Source organism: Podarcis tiliguerta (assembly GCF_965153285.1).
Source record: "Podarcis tiliguerta genome assembly, chromosome: 11".
Lineage (NCBI taxonomy): Eukaryota > Metazoa > Chordata > Lepidosauria > Squamata > Lacertidae > Podarcis > Podarcis tiliguerta.
The window spans coordinates 13285916-13305558 of NC_139544.1; the positions used below are offsets into that span (position 1 = coordinate 13285916).

At 45.4% G+C, this 19643-nt stretch overlaps 1 protein-coding gene and 1 long non-coding RNA gene across 2 annotated transcripts in view; both read right to left on the reverse strand.

Moving 5' to 3' along the window:
- Nucleotides 1-19643, reverse strand: part of ROR2 (receptor tyrosine kinase like orphan receptor 2) — a 158737-nt gene that overhangs the window by 110418 nt on the left and 28676 nt on the right. The gene's annotated exons all lie outside the window — the stretch shown is intronic.
- Nucleotides 9673-11274, reverse strand: LOC310660114. Its single transcript, XR_014503205.1, has 2 exons — nt 11171-11274; nt 9673-10050 (listed from the first exon to the last, which is right to left on the reverse strand). It is a non-coding gene; the product is annotated as an uncharacterized lncRNA (long non-coding RNA).

A 19643-nucleotide genomic window follows, 5' to 3' on the forward strand; every position in this document is an offset into this window, starting at 1 on the left:
TACAAGTTATAAATTACTTCTGACAAATTGACTTTCATCTGCCTTGTACAATGACAAGAACACAGATACTACTCAAGACTTCACAAGATTCCTTCTTCCTGCTTTGCTCAGACCATGCCCCCAAGCCTTCCTCTGTTACTTTACAGAAACCTGCAATTTATTTTACCTCAACAGGCAACGAAAAATCACCGCCAATGGGAAAGGTGAGTTAAAAACCTCACTTCTGCAGAAATTACCTTATGAAGCCATGAAGATCATGCTTAAAAGAGCAGGTGTTTCTGATGTTTAAAATGATTTGTCCATTGATTGATTTTCTGCCACAAATTCCAGATATGCTGGAGTTTTGGGAATTCTGTACATGTTTTCAGGCACTATCTCCTTAGCCAGGAATGTCCAAAGTCCATTTTGAGGGCCTAATCCAGCCACTGGCCGATTTAATCTGGCCCCCATGGCAGTATATGTCCTAGGTCAAAATCTCTGGGGTAAAATTGTTTTTAAAAAAACGTAAAAGCTCAACAACTTTGGTCAGCCCTCCCGCATGTTAACTTCATCAAATCTGGCCCTCTTTGAAAAAGGTTTGGGCACCCCTTGCAGAAAACTTTTTTTTCTGGTGGGGTGTCCTTAGCTATTGGTTTACATGCTTCTAGGCTTAGATTTGACACTAAGAAGACTTCCAAGACACTTTTCTTGTTTAAATCAACCCCCCACAGATTAACTTTAAAATCAAAACTTCATTATCACTCCCACACCTTTTTATTTTTTATTTTGCAATATCACTCTGCTAGGCCACTCCTAGCTTGGAAATCAATACATGATTGATTTCAAAATGACTCCAGTTCCAACATATTTTTGAAAGGTTTCTTTGTTACTGCATTCCAAAAACATAGTCTAATGTTGGAGAACACTGGATCCCGTTAAGTTAACTGAATTTTTTCGTGGGTCTATCAGGAAGTCTGAAGAAGAAAACAGAGGAGATGCTTAAGTGAAATGTTTATTATCCTCATAACAAAAAACAATGCCTAGACGAAATTCTGGGATGATAGTAAACAATGAAAGAGGTCCTGTTTACTTCAAGGGCCTAAAAGGGCTTTTCTCTTAGTTTCTTAAATGAGTATTACAAACTAGAAATAGGTGCTCTAAGTCTGCTAACTCCTGTGTCAAAATAAAGCCAACTAGAAACAGAATTGACCCCCTATTTCACCCCTGAGCTCCAGCAAACCCTTGGCAGCACACAAAAGAATTTATGGTGGGAAATTACTAAAACAGAAAAAAAAACCTAACTCCAGTGCTCTTGAAATATAACCATAGAAAATGTAATTTATGATCAGGGAAATTGCAAAGTTATTTTCCGTACTCTGTTTTCAGAAGTCACTGAGGACAGAATTGACCCCAGTTATCTTAGGTGTTTGGTAGTTTCACCTTCTCATTCCTTTCAATAAGGGTGAAATCGGACCGTGGGGTGGTATGAGACACCACAGGTCAACTAAGCCCATAACTGGAATACATGGTTGTCAGGGAACTGCCATCGGCAGGACAGGAGGTGCCAAGGCTCTCTGAGGTAGAGAGAGACTTGACACCTGAAGAGGGAACCAGTAGGGGGCGAACAGGAACGTCAAGGGAAGGGGAGTCGGAGGAATGGCTCAGAGATGCTTCCAGTGAAAACAGTGGGGAAGTCTCAGGGCCCCCTATAGGAACACCCGTTCCTCGGCGGAAACTGTCACGCAGAGAGTCCAGAAGACGTGTTTCCGTTAAGGAGCTTTTATGTTGGAAACGTTTCCGAAAGCAGCCACTTTCGGATTCTGCTAGCGACTGACGCAGCCATGCTGGAGGGGCTCCGTCACAGGCAGAGGTTTGAGAAGCGGTTCAAACTCTGAGGGATTGCAATTTACACACAAGCAGCTCTTCATCCCATCACAGCAATCCGAAAGTCATCGACAGCTAGCTTGTGCCAGGGAGAGGCATCATGAGCGAACCAGCAGGAACCGGAGGGGCAGCTGGAGGTCCAAGCCTGGAGGAAAGGTATAGGACGTTGGAAATCCAGCTTGCCTTGCAGACGGCGAGGCTGGAAGAAAGGAGGGCTCAGGATGCAGAGAGGGGGAGGGAGAAAGCCACCCCACTCAACAGAAAGATGCCAGGATTGGTGCAGAAATTTGGGGGGGACCCCAGGAACTACCATGCCTTTAGGACAGAGATGCAATATGCTCTCAATCTGCAATTTGATGACTTTCCTGATGAGGAATCGCGAGTGGCTTTTGTAATTAGCCACCTCGAATCAGGGGCGAAGGACTGGGTTAGACCCTTGATGGCAGCAAATAATGAGATCCTAAAGGACGCGATGAAGTTTTTTCGTGCCATGGACCTGATGTTTTCCAGTGACATTGAGCAGGGAGGAGTGCGAAGGCAGTTAATGGCTTGCAAACAGGGAAACCGGACTGTCCGTGAGTACTGGACTGAGTTCACTATGTTGATTCATCGATTGGGGTGGGACTTGGCTTCTGAGCCCATTCAAATGCTTTTTGAAGAGGGTCTGTCTTCGTCCTTGAAAGATGAACTTTCCCGGAACCCCAGAGCAGAGTCTATGGACCAGCTGACTAAAGCCGCGCTAGCCATTGGAGCGCGCCAGGAGGCGAGGGCTTTGGAGAAGCGGGAGGGGAAAGGAGAACGTTGGAGGGAGCTCCGCATTCCAGACATTCCAGAGCAGCCTTTCCCGCCGGCAGAGCCGATGGAAGTGGGAACAGCGCGTGCGCGCACAGTTTCAAACATCGGTGAAGGGCGGAAGAAAGAGGGAAAGGGCGGGAAAAAATGCTATCTCTGCCAACAGCCAGGACACTTTGCCAGAGTCTGTCCACGGAGAAAGGAATGGCAAGGCATGGCAGGAGCTGTTGGGGGAGAGGAGGAGGAAAGCACAGAGCAGGTAAAAGCCAACGCCTGGCTGCCGTCGGGGCACAGCAGCCAGGCTCAAAAGCAGTGAGAGTGCCCGCACCAGAACCTCCCAGGCCTGCTCTAGTGATAGAGGTGTTGCTAGAGCTGCCAAATGGACACCCCCTACAGATCAAAGCCCTGCTGGATTCAGGCAGCTCCTGTAATTTCATGAGTAAGGAGTTCGCAGCTGAGCACCAGATACAAACCCTCCCCTTAAGTAAACCCCTGCAGGTAACCACGATTGACGGCAGAGAGCTGTTGGGAGGAGAAGTGAACCAACAGACTGTTCCCATGATAATGAGGGTGGCAAGACACACCGAGAGGATAGCGTTCAATGTGGCCACATTGGGAGGAGCTCCCATTATTTTGGGGATGAGCTGGCTGGCACTTCACGATCCTCTAGTGGGATGGCACCAGAGGGTGGTCTCCTTTGGGTCGGCGCATTGCCTGGAACACTGCAAGCAGGGGAAGGATCCAGGGGGAGCCAAGATCACCTTAGCTGGGATGGAGGTAATGAAGCAAGGGGAGGTGCCTCCGCAATATGCAGATCTGAGCAACGTATTCAGCGAAAGAGAAGCGGACAAACTGCCGCCGCATAGACCCTTTGACTGTCAAATCAACCTACTCCCGGGGGCTCAACTCCCAGTGGGCAAGCTGTACGCCATGTCAGACAGGGAGATGCAGGAGCTGAGGGAGTTCATTGACAAAAACCTGAAGAGGGGTTTCATCAGAGAGTCCCGAGCGGTGGGGGGCAGCCCAGTGTTTTTTGTGGACAAAAAAAACACAGATAAGCCGAGACTTGTAGTGGATTTCAGGGCCCTGAACGCCGTGTCGGAACCCCTGGCCTTTCCTATGCCCCGAATTGATGACATTCTGACCAGGGTGAGGAAGGGGAAGATTTTTACAAAACTGGACCTGCGGGGGGCGTATAATCTGATACGAATAAGGAAGGGGGATGAATGGAAGACCACCATGTTCACCCCTTTGGGAGCATTTGAATACCTCGTAATGCCCTTCGGTCTCCAAGCCGGCTCCGCATGTTTTCAAGCTTTCATCAACCACGTCCTGGGGCCGTTGCTCTACAAGAATTGTGTGGCCTTTTTGGATGACGTGTTGGTGTATTCGGAAAATGAAGAGCAGCATGTGAGGGACGTGAGAGAAGTGTTGGGCCGGCTGCAAGCCAATCAGCTGTGGGTGAAACTGGAGAAGTGCCAGTTTCATGCCAAGGAGGTGGAATTCCTGGGGTACCGCCTGTCAGACCAAGGATTGGCCATGGATCCAGGCAAGGTCCAGGCGGTGCTGGAATGGAAGACACCGAAAACCAAGAAGGATGTGCAAAGATTCCTGGGGTTTGGGAACTTTTATCGGAAGTTCATCAAGAATTTTGCACACTTGACGGCGCCCATCACCGACTGCCTCAGTAGCAAGAAGAAATTTGTTTGGACGGCGGAGGCGGAGAGAGCTTTTGAAGAACTGAAAAGGGCTTTCGCTTCGGAAGAACAACTTCTGCATGTGGACCTACAGAAGCCCATGAGGGTGGAGACAGACGCGTCAGACAGAGCGGTGGGGGCGGTGCTCCTTCAGCCGGGAAGAAATACGTCAGGGTGGAGACCGTGTGCCTTTTTCTCGAGGAAGCTGAATAAGTCCGAGCGGAACTACACGGTGTATGACAGGGAACTACTTGCCATTCACGAAGCGTTCCGGAGGTGGAGACATTTATTGATTGGGGCACAACACAAGGTGCAAGTGTGCACCGACCACAAGAATTTGGAGTATTGGAGAACAGCTCGAGTACTCAACCAACGGCAAGTGAGATGGGCACAGGAATTTTCCAAATTCCACTTTGAGATTTGTTATGTACCAGGCCCAGAGAACGTCAGGGCGGACGCTCTCTCACGCAAACCAGAGTACTTGGAAGGGGAGGGGGCAAGCGAAGAAAGACATGTCATTCCTGAGGACCGCTGGGTGTGTGGGGCGGCGCTGGTGGGGAGACGAGAGCTGGTAGAAGAAACGGAAACTGACGAATATGCCCAAAATAAGCTCAGAGGCCTCAGGGGAGAGGGTGAGAGCCCGGAGGGTTTTGAAGAAAGAAATGGGGCATTGTATTACAAAGGGGCACTGTATATACCAGAAGGTGAATTGAGAGGGAGGGTACTCAAGCAGTTGCATGATAGTCCCACGGCGGGACATTTTGGACAACACAAGACCATGTGGATGGTCACCAGGGAGTTTTGGTGGCCCAAGGTGAGGGAAGATGTAAAGGAGTATGTAAGAGGGTGTGACCAATGCCAGAGGGCCAAGGGGGAAAGAAGGGCGCCGGCAGGGTTATTGGAACCACTACCCACGCCAGAACGGCCTTGGGAGGCGGTATCAATAGATTTTATGACGGATCTGCCCAAATCCAAAGGGAAGACGGCCATCATGGTAGTAGTGGACCTGTTAACTAAGATGTGCCACTTTGTAGCATGTTCACATGCAGTCACAGCGGAAGAAACAGCGAAGTTGTTTGTAGAACACGTCTTCCGGCTGCATGGCGCCCCCTTGAGGGTTGTCTCGGACCGCGGGAAACAATTTACTTCCAGGTTCTGGAGGAAGCTCATGAGCTTGCTGCACGTGGAAGTCAATTTTTCGACGGCCCGGCATCCTGAAACCAATGGGCAGGCGGAAAGAGCAAATGGCATCCTCCAACAATATCTGAGGTGCTATGTCAATGACAGAGGGAATGATTGGGTCGAAAAGCTGGCGCTGGCAGAATTTGCCTACAACAATGCGGAGCATGTGTCCACAGGGATGAGCCCCTTTTTGGCCAATTACGGGTGTCACCCCAGGGCATTCCCGGGGGAGGGGGGCGAGAGATGGAGCGTCCCAGCGGCCGAACAGTTTGTAGAAGAGATGGAAGCGATCCATCGTCAGCTTCAGCTCAACTTAGAAAGGGCCAAGGCTCAATATAAGAAGCAGGCAGACAAGAGCAGGAGGGAAGGTGAAACCATAAGGGTGGGGGATCAGGTGTGGTTGTCCACCCAAGGGTTGCCGTTCAAAGGGGGTTGTAAGAAATTAAGACCCAAGAGATTGGGACCCTTTGAGGTCATTCAGCAGGTCAACCCAGTGGCTTTCAAACTCCGGTTACCCAACCACATGAAATTGCATCCAGTGTTCCACAGGTCATTACTGTCACCGTACAAGGGGGGAGGTGAAGAGGAGCACACCAGGGGACCGGTCTTGGAGGAGAGGGAAAGCAGTAACCATGTAGCGGAAATCCTCGATTCCAGGTGGAAGGGCAATCAGGTGGAGTATTTAGTGGCGTGGGAAGGGGAACCGGAGTCAGAAAACACCTGGGTGACTGCAGAGGAGGTCAATGACGAGGTTTTAACAGAAACGTTCCACCAAAGATTCCCGCGGAAACCACAGCCGGTAGCAAGGTTTAGAAGGGAGTATTTCGGCACCACAGACGAGGAAGAGGAACTGGAAGGATTCGCGGAGTCGGAGTTGGAAGAAGGAACGGACTCAGATGACGAGGAGTACCGAGAGACTAGGAACCACAACGAGTGGAGAAAGGTGTTCGAAACTTCAGACGATGAGGAAGGTTCCTTCCGGGGTTTTACCTCCTCACAACCCGTAGGGGAGGAGACGGGAGGGGGTGAAGGGGGCCCTGGAGGGGAGGTGGATGTCAGGGAACTGCCATCGGCAGGACAGGAGGTGCCAAGGCTCTCTGAGGTAGAGAGAGACTTGACACCTGAAGAGGGAACCAGTAGGGGGCGAACAGGAACGTCAAGGGAAGGGGAGTCGGAGGAATGGCTCAGAGATGCTTCCAGTGAAAACAGTGGGGAAGTCTCAGGGCCCCCTATAGGAACACCCGTTCCTCGGCGGAAACTGTCACGCAGAGAGTCCAGAAGACGTGTTTCCGTTAAGGAGCTTTTATGTTGGAAACGTTTCCGAAAGCAGCCACTTTCGGATTCTGCTAGCGACTGACGCAGCCATGCTGGAGGGGCTCCGTCACAGGCAGAGGTTTGAGAAGCGGTTCAAACTCTGAGGGATTGCAATTTACACACAAGCAGCTCTTCATCCCATCACAATGGTGTAGGAAGTGATTTGGGTTTTCTAAAAGTGCCTGGATTATGTCCTGTAAGGAAGTCTCTTCTCAAGGTCTTGCCACTAGGCCAATTGCACTGGAGAGGTGCCATGGCTTAGTGGCAGAGCATCTGCTCAGCATTCAACAGGTCCTGGGTTCAAACCCTGGCATTTCCATATGAAATCATGGAGAGTCAGCGAGGTAAAGGAAACAACTGTGTGTGTTTATATTATATTATATTATTATTAAATTTTCTGTTTTACAATTTAAAATATTCATTTAAATAACCTTAAAATGCCAATGACTTCCCTTCTTTTCTTTCCATGCTCATTGTGTATATCATAAATCCCTGCATATTTTACATAAACTAAACCATTCAGTATTCCATTATTACATCTAACAAAACTTGTTTACGCTGCTGAATTTATCTTAATGCTGCCCACGTTTTCAAATATACACAATTTTCCCCATATATTCAATAAACATTTTCCCACCTTCTTTAAACGTATGTTCTTCTTGTTTTCTTATTCAATATGTTAAATCCACAAGCTGAGCATATTCCATCAGTTTAAGTTGCCATTCTTCTTTGGTTGGGACATCGCTCATTTTTCCATTTTGGGGCTAACAAAACACGGGCCACTGTAGTGGTATTCATAAGGAACCTTTTTTGACACCTGGGAATTTCCATCTGAATTATCCCCAACAAAAAGGACTCTGGTTTGTTTGTTTGTTTGTTTTTTGGAAAAGTACTTTTAAACGTTTTTTTCAATTCATTATGGATCATTTTCCAATTCTCTTTTACCCTTTTACAAATCCACCACATACGATAAGTCAAGTCATTTTCTTAGGCGACCTTTCTACAAGAAGTAGCCACAGCAAATGCAGACATGAACCTCTCACACTCTTGCTTTTGTGGTTTCAGTGTAACATAGTCCGGCCCCCCACAAGGTCTGAGGGACAGTGGACCCCTGCTGAAAAAGTTTGCTGACCCCTGGCTTTAAACTGAAGTTAATCCAACAAGCAGAATTTTAAGTTTGTGACAGGAGTCTTCCCCCCCTCCCCCAAATCCTTCAGACTGGGGTCCTCTCTTCTCCCGTATAAAACAAATGGAGCTGCAGGAGGTTTATAAGCCCTTTGCCAGACCTGATTTATTTTCTTAAATAGCTTGCAAATTTAGTAATTGAGTTCTTCAGGAATGTACCTCCTAACGGCACTTCCTGTAGTATTTAAAATCCCAGTTAAGCTTCCAAGCAAAATGCAAACATTCAATGCTGAGTGTGCAATAAGCTCCCATGTGCATAAAAGCATTCCTGATTAGAATTATCATGTAAAATTATTCAATAAAGCCTTATTGATGTGGTAAATGTCTGCATACAATAGCTACCTTTTAAAGATATTACTTTTTCATAGTAAGTGCAGTTCCACAGAGGAGTTATGGCCCCATGTTGAATCCCAAACTGCTAGGGATGTAAGAAGCGACAAATATTGCAAGCCAAAGGGCATGGCCAATCATGTGGATCTAAACCATCCAATAGAAACACTGCCAGAAAGGCGGTACCAAATCCAGCATCACCTGAGCTCTGTGAGTGCGGCTTTCTTCTGACTGAAGTGCAGATGTTTGAGGACTGGGACCTTCGCAGGGAAACCCAAAATGCTTGTTTACAAAGCTATTGCACTACCAACCTTACTGTATGCTTGTGAAACGTGGACCACTTCTAAACGCCATCTCCAACTCCTCAAAAGATTCCATCAACGGCGTCTCCAAAAAAATTTACATGTCACTTGGGAAGACAGGCAAACTAATGCAAGTGTACTGGAAGAAGCAAAGATCACCAGTGTTGAAGCAATGATTCTTCAACATCAACTTCGTTGGACTGGACATGTTGTGCGGATGCCTGAAGATCGTCTTCCAAAGCAACTACTCTATTCCGAACGTGTAATGCTGGTGGTCAACAAAAGAGGTTTAAAGACTCTCTCAAGGCAAATCTAAAATAATGTAGTATAAACACCGACAACTGGGAAACACTGGCCTGCGAGCGCTCCAGTTGGAGAACAGCCTTTACCAAAGGTGTCATGGGCTTTGGAGATGCTTGAACTCGGGGCACAAGGGAGAAAGGCGCTAAGAGGAAGGCACGCTTGGCAAACCCTCACCGTGATCAACTCCCACCCGGAAACCTCTGTCCCCACTGTGGAAGGGTGTGTGGATCCAGAATTGGCCTCCACAGTAACTTACAGACCCACAGTTAAGACCGTTTTTATGGAAGACAATCTTACTCGGCTACAAGTGATCACCAAAGAAGTAAAAGACCAGCTTGGTTAGAGACATACATGTGATCAATCCCATTTATGTTGTTATAATAGCACTCCCTGCAGTAAGGAAGTATGCTGTGAAAGCTCAGTGACTGAGTAGGTACAAAGCCCAATATACTAGGTGCTCAATATATATTAGCCTGATTCTCCAGGTGCTCTCTTAGTCCAAATATTGAAGAGAAGGAAGCAATTATAAACAAATAATTCACTTATTGAGATTCTACCCCTCCTCAAATTGCCATTTTCATTTGTTCCATTGTCACATAATAGCAAAAAACTAGAGTGGCATTCTCCCCCCCCCCCCAAACTGCCCTGAGACCCCCAGGTATAGGGTGGTATATAAATAATAATAATAATAATAATAATAATAATAATAATAATAATAATACTTTATTTTGGACAAAAACATTGTATTTAAAATTATTAAGGGGGAAATGCTTTTTATTTTTTTAAAGAACAATTTAATCCATGGTTTAGAGCCAATTAATGCATAATGATGCTCAGTCCAAATCTGGTTTTTTTGTTTTTTTCCTTATTAGGCTCCCTTCATTCCGTCACCATTATACAAGGGCTGTGCTGTTACAGTGAAAAATTCTTTAATCACTTCTGACATGCATCCACTTTTCTACTTGGCTTGGCCCCAGCAAACATAGTCGTGCTCTACCTCACTTAATTTCTCTCCGCAGCCTTCCCTTTTCCTTTGGGTAACATACCTCATTTCAAAGGTTACAACTTGCCACGAGATTCATCTAGAGAGGAAGGACACAGCTGGCTCAGGAACAAGGTTTTTCTTGGATTCACACTGTGCTCAATATCTAAAGCAAAGAGGTATCCAGGCTCAAGGCTCCCTGGAAAATTTCCCCTTTAACCTAAACACGCTTTTCTCTAACTATAGATGTTAAGGGGTCTTATTGTGGTCATTCAGCTGTTTGGGGGAAACACAGTGCACAGTGCAGAGACATGGGATGGGAAAATTTTCCCACTACTATGCTTTTTTCCATGGAAGAGTTTCCATTACTAAAATGCATTGCTTTCTAAAATTAAACAATACCAATGAACCTGAACAGTTTCAAAGCACAGTTAAAGAATAATATTTTCCTCTTCTTGAAGCCAGTGCAGGATAACACCACCCACATAGTGGTGTTCTAGTGCCCACTCGAGAAAGGGGGTAAGAATGGGGCATGCTGGCAACTCTCCACTGTTGCCAACCATGCCTTCCAGCCAGTGACAGAAACTAAGCTAATCGCCAAATGGCTTCTTATACGTAGGTTGCAGTGGCCACAACAGAACGTCTAGGCACCATTTTTTTCCCCTCCAGTGAAGTTTCTTGTTATGGTTATTATTAGTTTCATTTCTATGCTACTATATATTTTAAAGGGGAAAAAACTCAAAGCGCTCTACAACACACTAAAACATCAAATAAAACAATTCAGAATATAACCAATGCAAGCTTAAAGGAAAGTATTTTCCCTTTTTGCTTTCCCCATATCCATGTACCTACTTAATTTATATGACTGCCCCATAACAGAAGTACTCTAGATAAAAAAGGTAAAGGTAAGGGACCCCTGGATGGTTAAGTCCAGTCAAAGGCGACTATGGGGTTGCGGTGCTCATCTCACTTTCAGGCCGAGGGAGCCGGCGTTTGTCCACAGACAGCTTTCCAGGTCATGTGGCCAGCAGGACTAAACCGCTTCTGGTACAACAGAACACTGTGACGGAAACCAGAGTGCACAGAAACACCATTTATCTTCCCACTGCAGTGGTACCTATTTATCAATTTGCACTGGCATGCTTTCTAACTGCTAGGTTGGCAAGAGCTGGGACAGAGCAACGGGAGCTCACCCCATCACAGGGATTCGAACCGCTTACCTTCTGATCAGCAAGCCCAAGCTCAATGGTTTAGACCACAGCACCACCCATGTCCCAAATAAAGAAGCACACAATCACTGATAGGTCCACCCGCCATTGTGAGGCTCAAAGCAATGAAGATGATGCCTCCTCAGCTTTTGCCATTGGCTGTGGGTTTCTTGTGATGTCACAAAAGCACTTGGCAGATGAGTGGATATAAAGGCAGGCCAAGGGGAAAGCCCTTTTCTATTTCCAGCAGGACACACCTGGCAATGGATGTGACATTCAGCACTGCCTAGGTTTCTTCCACTTGGAGGAGGCAAACTGGTGAATGGAAGGAGGCAATCCTCTGGCAGTGGGATGCTAGGGAGAGATAATAAGGCAAGTTTGCTTGCTTGAAGGCTGCTGGTATCCATGGTTGGAAGCTGGCTGACGTCCTATGATGGACCTAAGAGAAGCTGGCAGATGTTGGTGAATGGAAGCTAGTGGCTTTTGGATTTGGATTTTGGTTGAGGCTACAAGGCTGAAGCAGACTGGTTTTTGTGAATGTTGGCTGATGGAAGTTCACCTTTTTGAAGACAGTCTACAGAAACCAGTGCATATTTGTGGACTGAAGCCAGGGCACGAATGTGAATGGATATCATGTTTTTGGATGTCAGCTGGAATATGTGTGAGTACATGGGATGCTTCAAATGTGGTTGAGGCGGAATGGTGTTTGCATGTTCACGAATGTGATGTGTAAAAGAATAGATGAAACCCATGGGAAGAGGGATGTAGGTTTCAGAGAATAAGGAAACCATGTTTGGGAGGGACCATGAGGGTAATCTAGCCCAACCCCTTACAATGCAGGAATCTTTTGCCAAATTTGGGGCTCAGCACATGACCCTGATCCTATCATTTCTGTTACTTCTTTCCTCTCATGTTCTTTAAGGTTTTTTAATAGCAACCCTGAAATAAGAACCTCATATACAGTGGTGCCCCGCAAGACGAATGCCTCGCAAGACGGAAAACCCGCAAGACGAAAGGGTTTTCCGTTTGCAGAGGCGCTTCGCAAGACGAATTTCCCTATGGGCTTGCTTCGCAAGACGAAAATTGACGAAAAATTTTGACTTCTTTTTCCGCTCCAAAACCCCTTTTTCTGAAGCACTAAGCTGCTAAAAGCATTTTAGCAGCAAAACCGCTAATCCCTTAAGCATTAAAAAGCAGTTTTTAGCCCTTAAACTGTCAATAGCGCTAATCCGCTAATCCGCTAATGGGCTTGCTTCGCAAGACGAAAAAACCGCAAGACGAAAAGACTCGCGGAACGGATTCTTTTCGTCTTGTGAGGCACCACTGTATTTTGTTTTCATGTTGTAATGTTCTGAACTGGCCTGTGATCTTTGGATGAAGGGCAGTATTCAAATTTTAATAGCAGTAATAGTAGAAATAATAGTAAACTTGCACTGGAGCTGGGACAGAGCAACGGGAGCTCACCCCGTCGCGGGGATTCGAACTGCCAACCTTCTGATAGGCAAGCTAGGGTGGAGCAGTGGTTAGAGTGTTGGACTAGGACCTGCGATGTCTGGGTGACTTTAGAGTCAGTCACAATCTCCTTACCTATTTCACAGAGTCCTTGTAGGGATTAACTGAGCAGGGGGATTCTTTAATAAAAATTATTTTTTTAAAAATCCAATCTGTAGAAAACACAACCTGAAGAAAGAGACAATGCATGTACTTTTGTAAACAAGGAAAATCTTTAATAAAAATTATTTAAAAAACAAAAGCTGAGGAGGGGGGTGAACCATGTACTCCTTGGAGAAAAATGTGGGATATAAACACAGTAAATAAGCTCTTCTGCGTAAGGAAGCTGGTGAGGGCACCCAAATGAAAATGTCAGTCACCAACCTGGAATCCAGAGTTCTCCACATAGAACCCGCGCCAGTAGCAAAATGCGCCTGGATAATTTCTAACACTGGCCTTCCCACCACCCCCAGATTAGGCATTAGTGTGAAAAGTTCCTATATGAGCTCCTGTGTGCACTCAGGGACTTTAAAACAATTGAGTGTTTCCAAATACGTGGAGCAGCTCTATACACATAGGCCCTATTCACAGCAGTGCTGAAGGAGCAGGCAACAACAACAACAGCAACAACAACAATAACAACAATAATAATTTATACCCTGCCCATCTGGCTGGGTTTCCCCAGCCACTCTGGGCGGCTCCCAACAGAATATTAAAAACACGATAAAACATCAAACATTAAAAACTTCCCTAAATAGGGCTGCCTTCAGATGTCTTCTAAGAGTCAGATAGCTGTTTATTTTCTTGACACCTTATGTGAGGGCATTCCACAGGGCAGATGCCACTACCGAGAAGGCCCTCTCTCGCAGTGAGGAAACCAGCAGAAGGCCCTCGGCGCTGGACCTCAGTGTGCAGGCTGAGCGATGGGGGTGGAGATGCTCCTATATTGGGCCAAGGCCATTTAGGGCAGGGATCCCCAAACTCAGCCCTCCAGCTGTTTTGGCACTACAACTCCCATCATCCCTAGCTAACAGGACCAGTGGTCAGGGATGATGGGAGTTGTAGTCCCAAAACAGCTGGAGGGCCGAGTTTGGGGGTGCCTGGTTTAGGGCTTTAAAGGTCAGCACCAACACTTTGAATTGTGCTTCCAACAGACACAACCTCCCTCTGCAATGCATACACACTGTGAGAAACATGAACACCCCCCTAATGAGTACAGGATCCAGGGCTAAGCTCAGGGACATCCAAGCTGAGGGGTAGGGAACCTCTGGCCTTCCAGATCTTTTGGAACTGCAACTTCCATCATCAGTGACCATTAGCCATGCTAACTGGGGAAGATTGGAGTTACAGTCGAAAAACATCTGGCAGGTCACCGGTTCCTCACCCCCAAAGTGAAGCGCTCAATAAATACTGAACTGGAAGTTATGTTCGCACTTAGTTAAGTATAAAACAAAAACAGAAAAACCCCTACTTTAAAACACATACACTCCTCTAATATGTCCCTGCAGAATCATATTATTTCTATAATAGCCACCAGCTCATGCTCTGCAAACCATTTGATCAGACAGTTGCTCTCTAAAACCAGCAACTTGACAAGACACCCAAAATAGTAAGGTGACCAGAATAACTTTCACCAGAACTATTTTCTATTGGCAAAGTGTTCACATGTGATGTTTTAAAATTTAACAGATGTTCACTGTTCTGCTAGATTTATGATATCCACACTGCATTTTGTTTTGGACACAGATAATCTAATTCTCATATCTTGATCATCAAGCTTCTTATGTAAACGTCTATATATTTTACCTTTTAAATATTCTGGTGTATAATCGTGTTAGTCTTTTAGATTACTTACTGTCAATTTACTGTCCTCACATTAAGGGCATGGAAGCTACAGCAATAATAATAATACAGTAATAATAATAATAATAATAATAATAATAATAATAGATACTGTATTTTTTGCTCTATAAGACGCACCAGACCATAAGACGCACCTAGTTTTTGGAGGAGCCAAACAAGAAAAAAAATATTCTGATTCCCAAAAGCCAGAACAGCAAAAGGGATCACTTTGCAGCAAAAGCAGCTATCCCTCTTGCTGTTCTGGCTTCTGGGATAGCTGCGCAGCGTGCATTCGCTCTATAAGACGCACACAGATTTCCCCTTACTTTTTAGGAGGGGAAAAGTGAGTCTTATAGAGCAAAAAATATGGTAAGTTGCATACTTAAAGCTGGACAAAAGTCCTGGAATTTAGTTCCAGAATTACTTTTAATTTAAGAGCCTGCAGTGCGGTTTGCTATACTGTAGTTAAAGTGAAACCTGTCTCTTTGGAACAGACTTCCTTTGTCCCAGAGCCTGTCTCCCCAAGGCTTAGCAATTCTAAGCCTTTCCTTCCCTATTGCCATCAGCTCTTCCACACACTGAGACCCTACAGGAATATTCTGTAAATAAACTGGCACTGCATATGGGACAGGTAGCATTTCTGGAAATACTAGCTGGATTTCAGCCTCCCACCGCGTATGCTAAATATTTTTTCAAGGGATACTCAACTACATTTTCCCGAAGTGTCGCCTATCAAGAAAATTAATGACATTTTCCCTGCCTGATGCAGAGGTTGCAAGTTACACTGCGGTCAAAGTGACATTACAACTGTGCCTGACTGGGTGCCAATCTATATAAATCAACAGAATCAAGTAGTAAAGCTTCTCCTGGATTGTACAAGACCAGGAACAGTCTCACCATCTGAATGGCTCTTGAGAGACAATGTACACATCTAGCAAAATAACAGAAAACCAGCTCAGGACTGCAATACGTCAAGGACTCCTTCTTCCTGTATGAACCTACCCAGTCCCTGAGATCATCTTCTGAGGCCTTTCTTCATGTGCCTCCTCCTCCTCACGGGACCTTCTCTGCAGTGGCTCCCCGTCTATGGATTGCTCTCCCCAGGGAACTTCGCCTGGCACCTTCATTATACACCTTTAGGCGCCAGGCAAAAATGTTCCTTTTTAACCAGGCCTTTGGTTGATCTGATTGACATCCTATGCCCTTTTAGAATGTGGTTCTTTTTTTTGGGGGGGGGGGTAATTGGGTTATTGTTTTTGGTTTGAATTTATATGTTGTGGTCTTGTTTGTGAACTGCCCTGAGACCTTCGGGTATAGGGAGGTGTATAAATTGAATAAATAGTAGAAAATTTTCATGTGGAAAGGCAGGCTAACCTCCTTCCTCACATGCTAGCTTTCGAAATACTGGGATATTTCTGAATGGGGAGCAGCCCAGGAAACTCTGTTATATCACTATTCTGCTGCATTAGTTTCAAGTCCCTAAGCCTGTAGCCTTCCATAAATCGCGGGAATACAATTCTCATAATACCTGACCATAAAGGTAAAAGTAAAGGCCCCCTGGATGGTTAAGTCCAGTCAAAGGTGACTATGGGGTTGTGACACAGATGTCACTTCGGGCCGAGGGAGCTGGTGTTTTCCACAGACAGCTTTCTGGGTCATGTGGCCAGCATGACTAAACTGTTTTTGGCGCAATGGAACACTGTGGCAGAAACTAGAGCGCCATTTACCTTCCTGCTGCAGTGGTACCTATTTATCTACATGCACTGGCGTGCTTTCAAACTGCTAGGCTGGCAAGAGCTGGGGCAGAGCAACGGGATCTCACATCATTGCGGGGATTCGAGCTGCTTTCCTTCCGATCAGTGAGCTCAAGCTCAGTGGTTTAGACCACAGCACCACCCATGTCCCAAACAAACAAGCACACAATCACTGATAGGTCCACCCGCCATTGTGAGGCTCAAAGCAATGAAGATGATGCCTCCCCAGCTGTTGCCATTGGCTGTGGGTTTCTTGTGATGTCACAAAAGCACTCGGCAACTGAGTGGATATACAGGCAGGCCAAGAGGAAAGCCCTTTTTTATTTCCAACAGGACACACCTGGCAATGGATGTAACATTCAGCACTGCAAAGGTTTCTCCCACTTGGAGGAAGCAAACTGGTGAATGGAAGGAGGCAATCCTCTGGCAGTGGGATGCTAGGGAGCGATAATAAGTCAAGTTTGCTTGCTTGAAGGCTGCTGGTATTTGTGGTTGGAAGCTGGTGGATGTCTCACGATGGACCTGAGAGAAGCTGGCGGATGTTGGTGGATGGAAGCCAGTGGCTTTTGGATTTGAAAGTTGGTGGGGGCTACAAGGCTAAAGCAGACAGATGTTTGTGGATGTCGGCTGATGGAAGTTCACCTTTGGAAGCCAGTCAACAGAAGCCAGGGGATATTTGTAGATTTCAAACGTGAATGGATGTCATGTTTTTGGATGTCGGCTGGTATATGTTTTTGTGAGTACATGGGAGGTTTCAAATGGGGTTGAGGCAGAATGGTGTTTGAATGTTAATGAATGTGATGTGTGAAAGAATAGATGAAATGCATGGTGGGGGATATTGGTTTCATGGAATCAGAGAATAGAGTTTGAGAGGGACCATGAGGGTCATCTAGCACAACCCCTTACAATGCAGGAATCTTTTGCCAAATGTGGGGCTCAAACCCACTGGCATGCTTTTGAACTGCTAGGTTGGCAGGAGCTGGGACAGAGCAATGGGAGGTCACTCCATCACGGAGATTTGAACCGCCGACCTTCTGATCAGCAAGCCCAAGAGGCTCAGTGGTTTAGACCACAGCTCCACCCACGCGTCCCTACCTAACCACAGGCTGTGCTGGCTGATAGGAATTGAAGTCTAGCAACACCCAGAGGACCATATAGATTCTCCATCCCTACTCTAAAGATCAAACTTACGATTAAGTGAATTCCCTATCCCTGGAGATATGCCTAGGTCTGAGAAGGTATAGTGTCATCTCAGGTTACATCCGTTTCAGGTTACATACGCTTCAGGTTACAGACTCCGCTAACCCAGAAATAGTGCTTCAGGTTAAGAACTTTGCTTCAGGATGAGAACAGAAATCGTGCTCTGGCGGCGTGGCAGCAGCAGGAGGCCCCATTAGTTAAAGTGGTGCTTCAGGTTAAGAACAGTTTCAGGTTAAGTACGGACCTCCAGAACGAATTAAGTACTTAACCCGAGGTACCACTGCAACTTCATTGCTTGCAATTAAGGATCCTATTCACATGGTCACAGAGAACCACTTTATTTTGCACAGAATAACATTTTGGAGATTTATTCCCGATTCAGACATCTAACATACACAAAGTTCTCCATGTAACTGAATCCCCACATTCATTCCTGAGTTGTGGAGGAATAAAATAAAAAATCTTTACAAATGAAAAATTAAAAACAACAATGGAACGAAACCCTTTCAAAATGAAGGCATAGAAAGTAGACAGTTAACAGAAATGTACACAACAGTCAAATGACTTTGCCATTTTTCTCTATAACTGATTGTGCAGCAAGGTGCAGAGCAATAAATGAAAAATATCCTCAAGCAAAACTTGACATGTTTTTCCTGTAATATTTTTAATCCCTCTAGGACAACACTGCATTGGATTATTCATCAGAAGAATCTTAGAGGTTATTCTTTCCCTCTTACAATAGATATATTGATTCTGTATCTTTATTTTCTATACACTAGCACTGATGTGTAAACATTTTTGTTTTAAAAACGGATTTGTTAGTTAATAAATTCCTCAGAAAGGATTGGCATAGTTTCTACTACTAAAATAAAATACAGTGGTACCTTGGTTTTTGAACGTAATCCGTTCCGGAAGACCGTTCGACTTCCAAAACCTTCAAAAACCAAGGCGCAAAGGGCAGTCTGCAAATTCAGTGGAGACAATTGGGGGGAAAGCTCAGCGGAAGCCATTCAGCTTCCAAGGCGTGTTCAAAAACAGAAGCATTTACTTCCGGGTTTTCAGCGTTCGAAAACCGAAACGTTCAACTTCTGAGACTTTTGACAACCGAGGTACCACTGTATGTTTCAAAGGTCTAGTCCTGAAACACTGTTTCGCAGTCCTGAGACACTGTTCCTAATACAGCTACATTTACCCTTGCTGGATTGGGGCAATAGTATCATTTCTACAAACGCAAAGAAGAGCTAGGGTGATATCCAACCTCATACTCAGAGTAGGACCACCACCCCCACAACAAAATATTTTAATGTGTCTACTCCAAATATCACCACTAAAACACTGTTGTTCCTAGCTTTATTGCTTTCAACAGCTTAACTCGTCTACGGAGCTAATTTTTTGTTAAGAGCTATACCTGCTAGGTGGGTGATCAGATTGCCAAGAATCCACCTTTGAGAGACGCAAACTCTCTGCTGTCGCAGAATTACCCTTGGCAATGGTATAACTAAGCCTTCAAAAGAGTGTGTGCAAATTATGAGATATCCCTCCCAGCTGAAGTCAATGGACAACCCAGAAGACTTATCCTCCTCGATCCCCACAGCCACAACAAAGGATAAAACTCTGGATAACCTTTGCAGACTGTCTTGGCACAGAAATAGAAATTCCAGCTAGACAACTCAAATCTCAAATTTTAAGATGCAAAACTTTGGGGCTCATCACTGTAAAGATATTAAGGTAGAACAAAGTGAGGACTTGAGGGTGGGAATCTTTATACAAAGCATGCAGGGAGAGCACTAAATGAATAAATATTACCACACCACCATTTATATCCTCCAAGGACTACAACTCTTCTGTTGCAAATTGGGCTGCCAGAAGCAACCCCCCCCCCCCAAAAAAAGCCAGGTAGGGGGCTCATCAGGGAGACCATCGAAACAAGACCCTTGTACCCCCTCCATACTTCTTCCTCACTAAATTGTCCTATCCTTTCTTTCAGGTTGCTAATGTCTTATTTTGTGTATATTCCCAGTATTCTGTAAGCCACTTTGAGAAGTGCATTTTAATCCCACACGAGAGGACTGTGTTATTTTAAAATTTCCAGAACAATAATTAAAACATTATGTCCACAACAATGCCAGAAAATTAGCGTGCCAAATATTTCCCTGCATGCTGACTGAGCTGTGAAAGGAGCTAAATGGTAGGCAAAA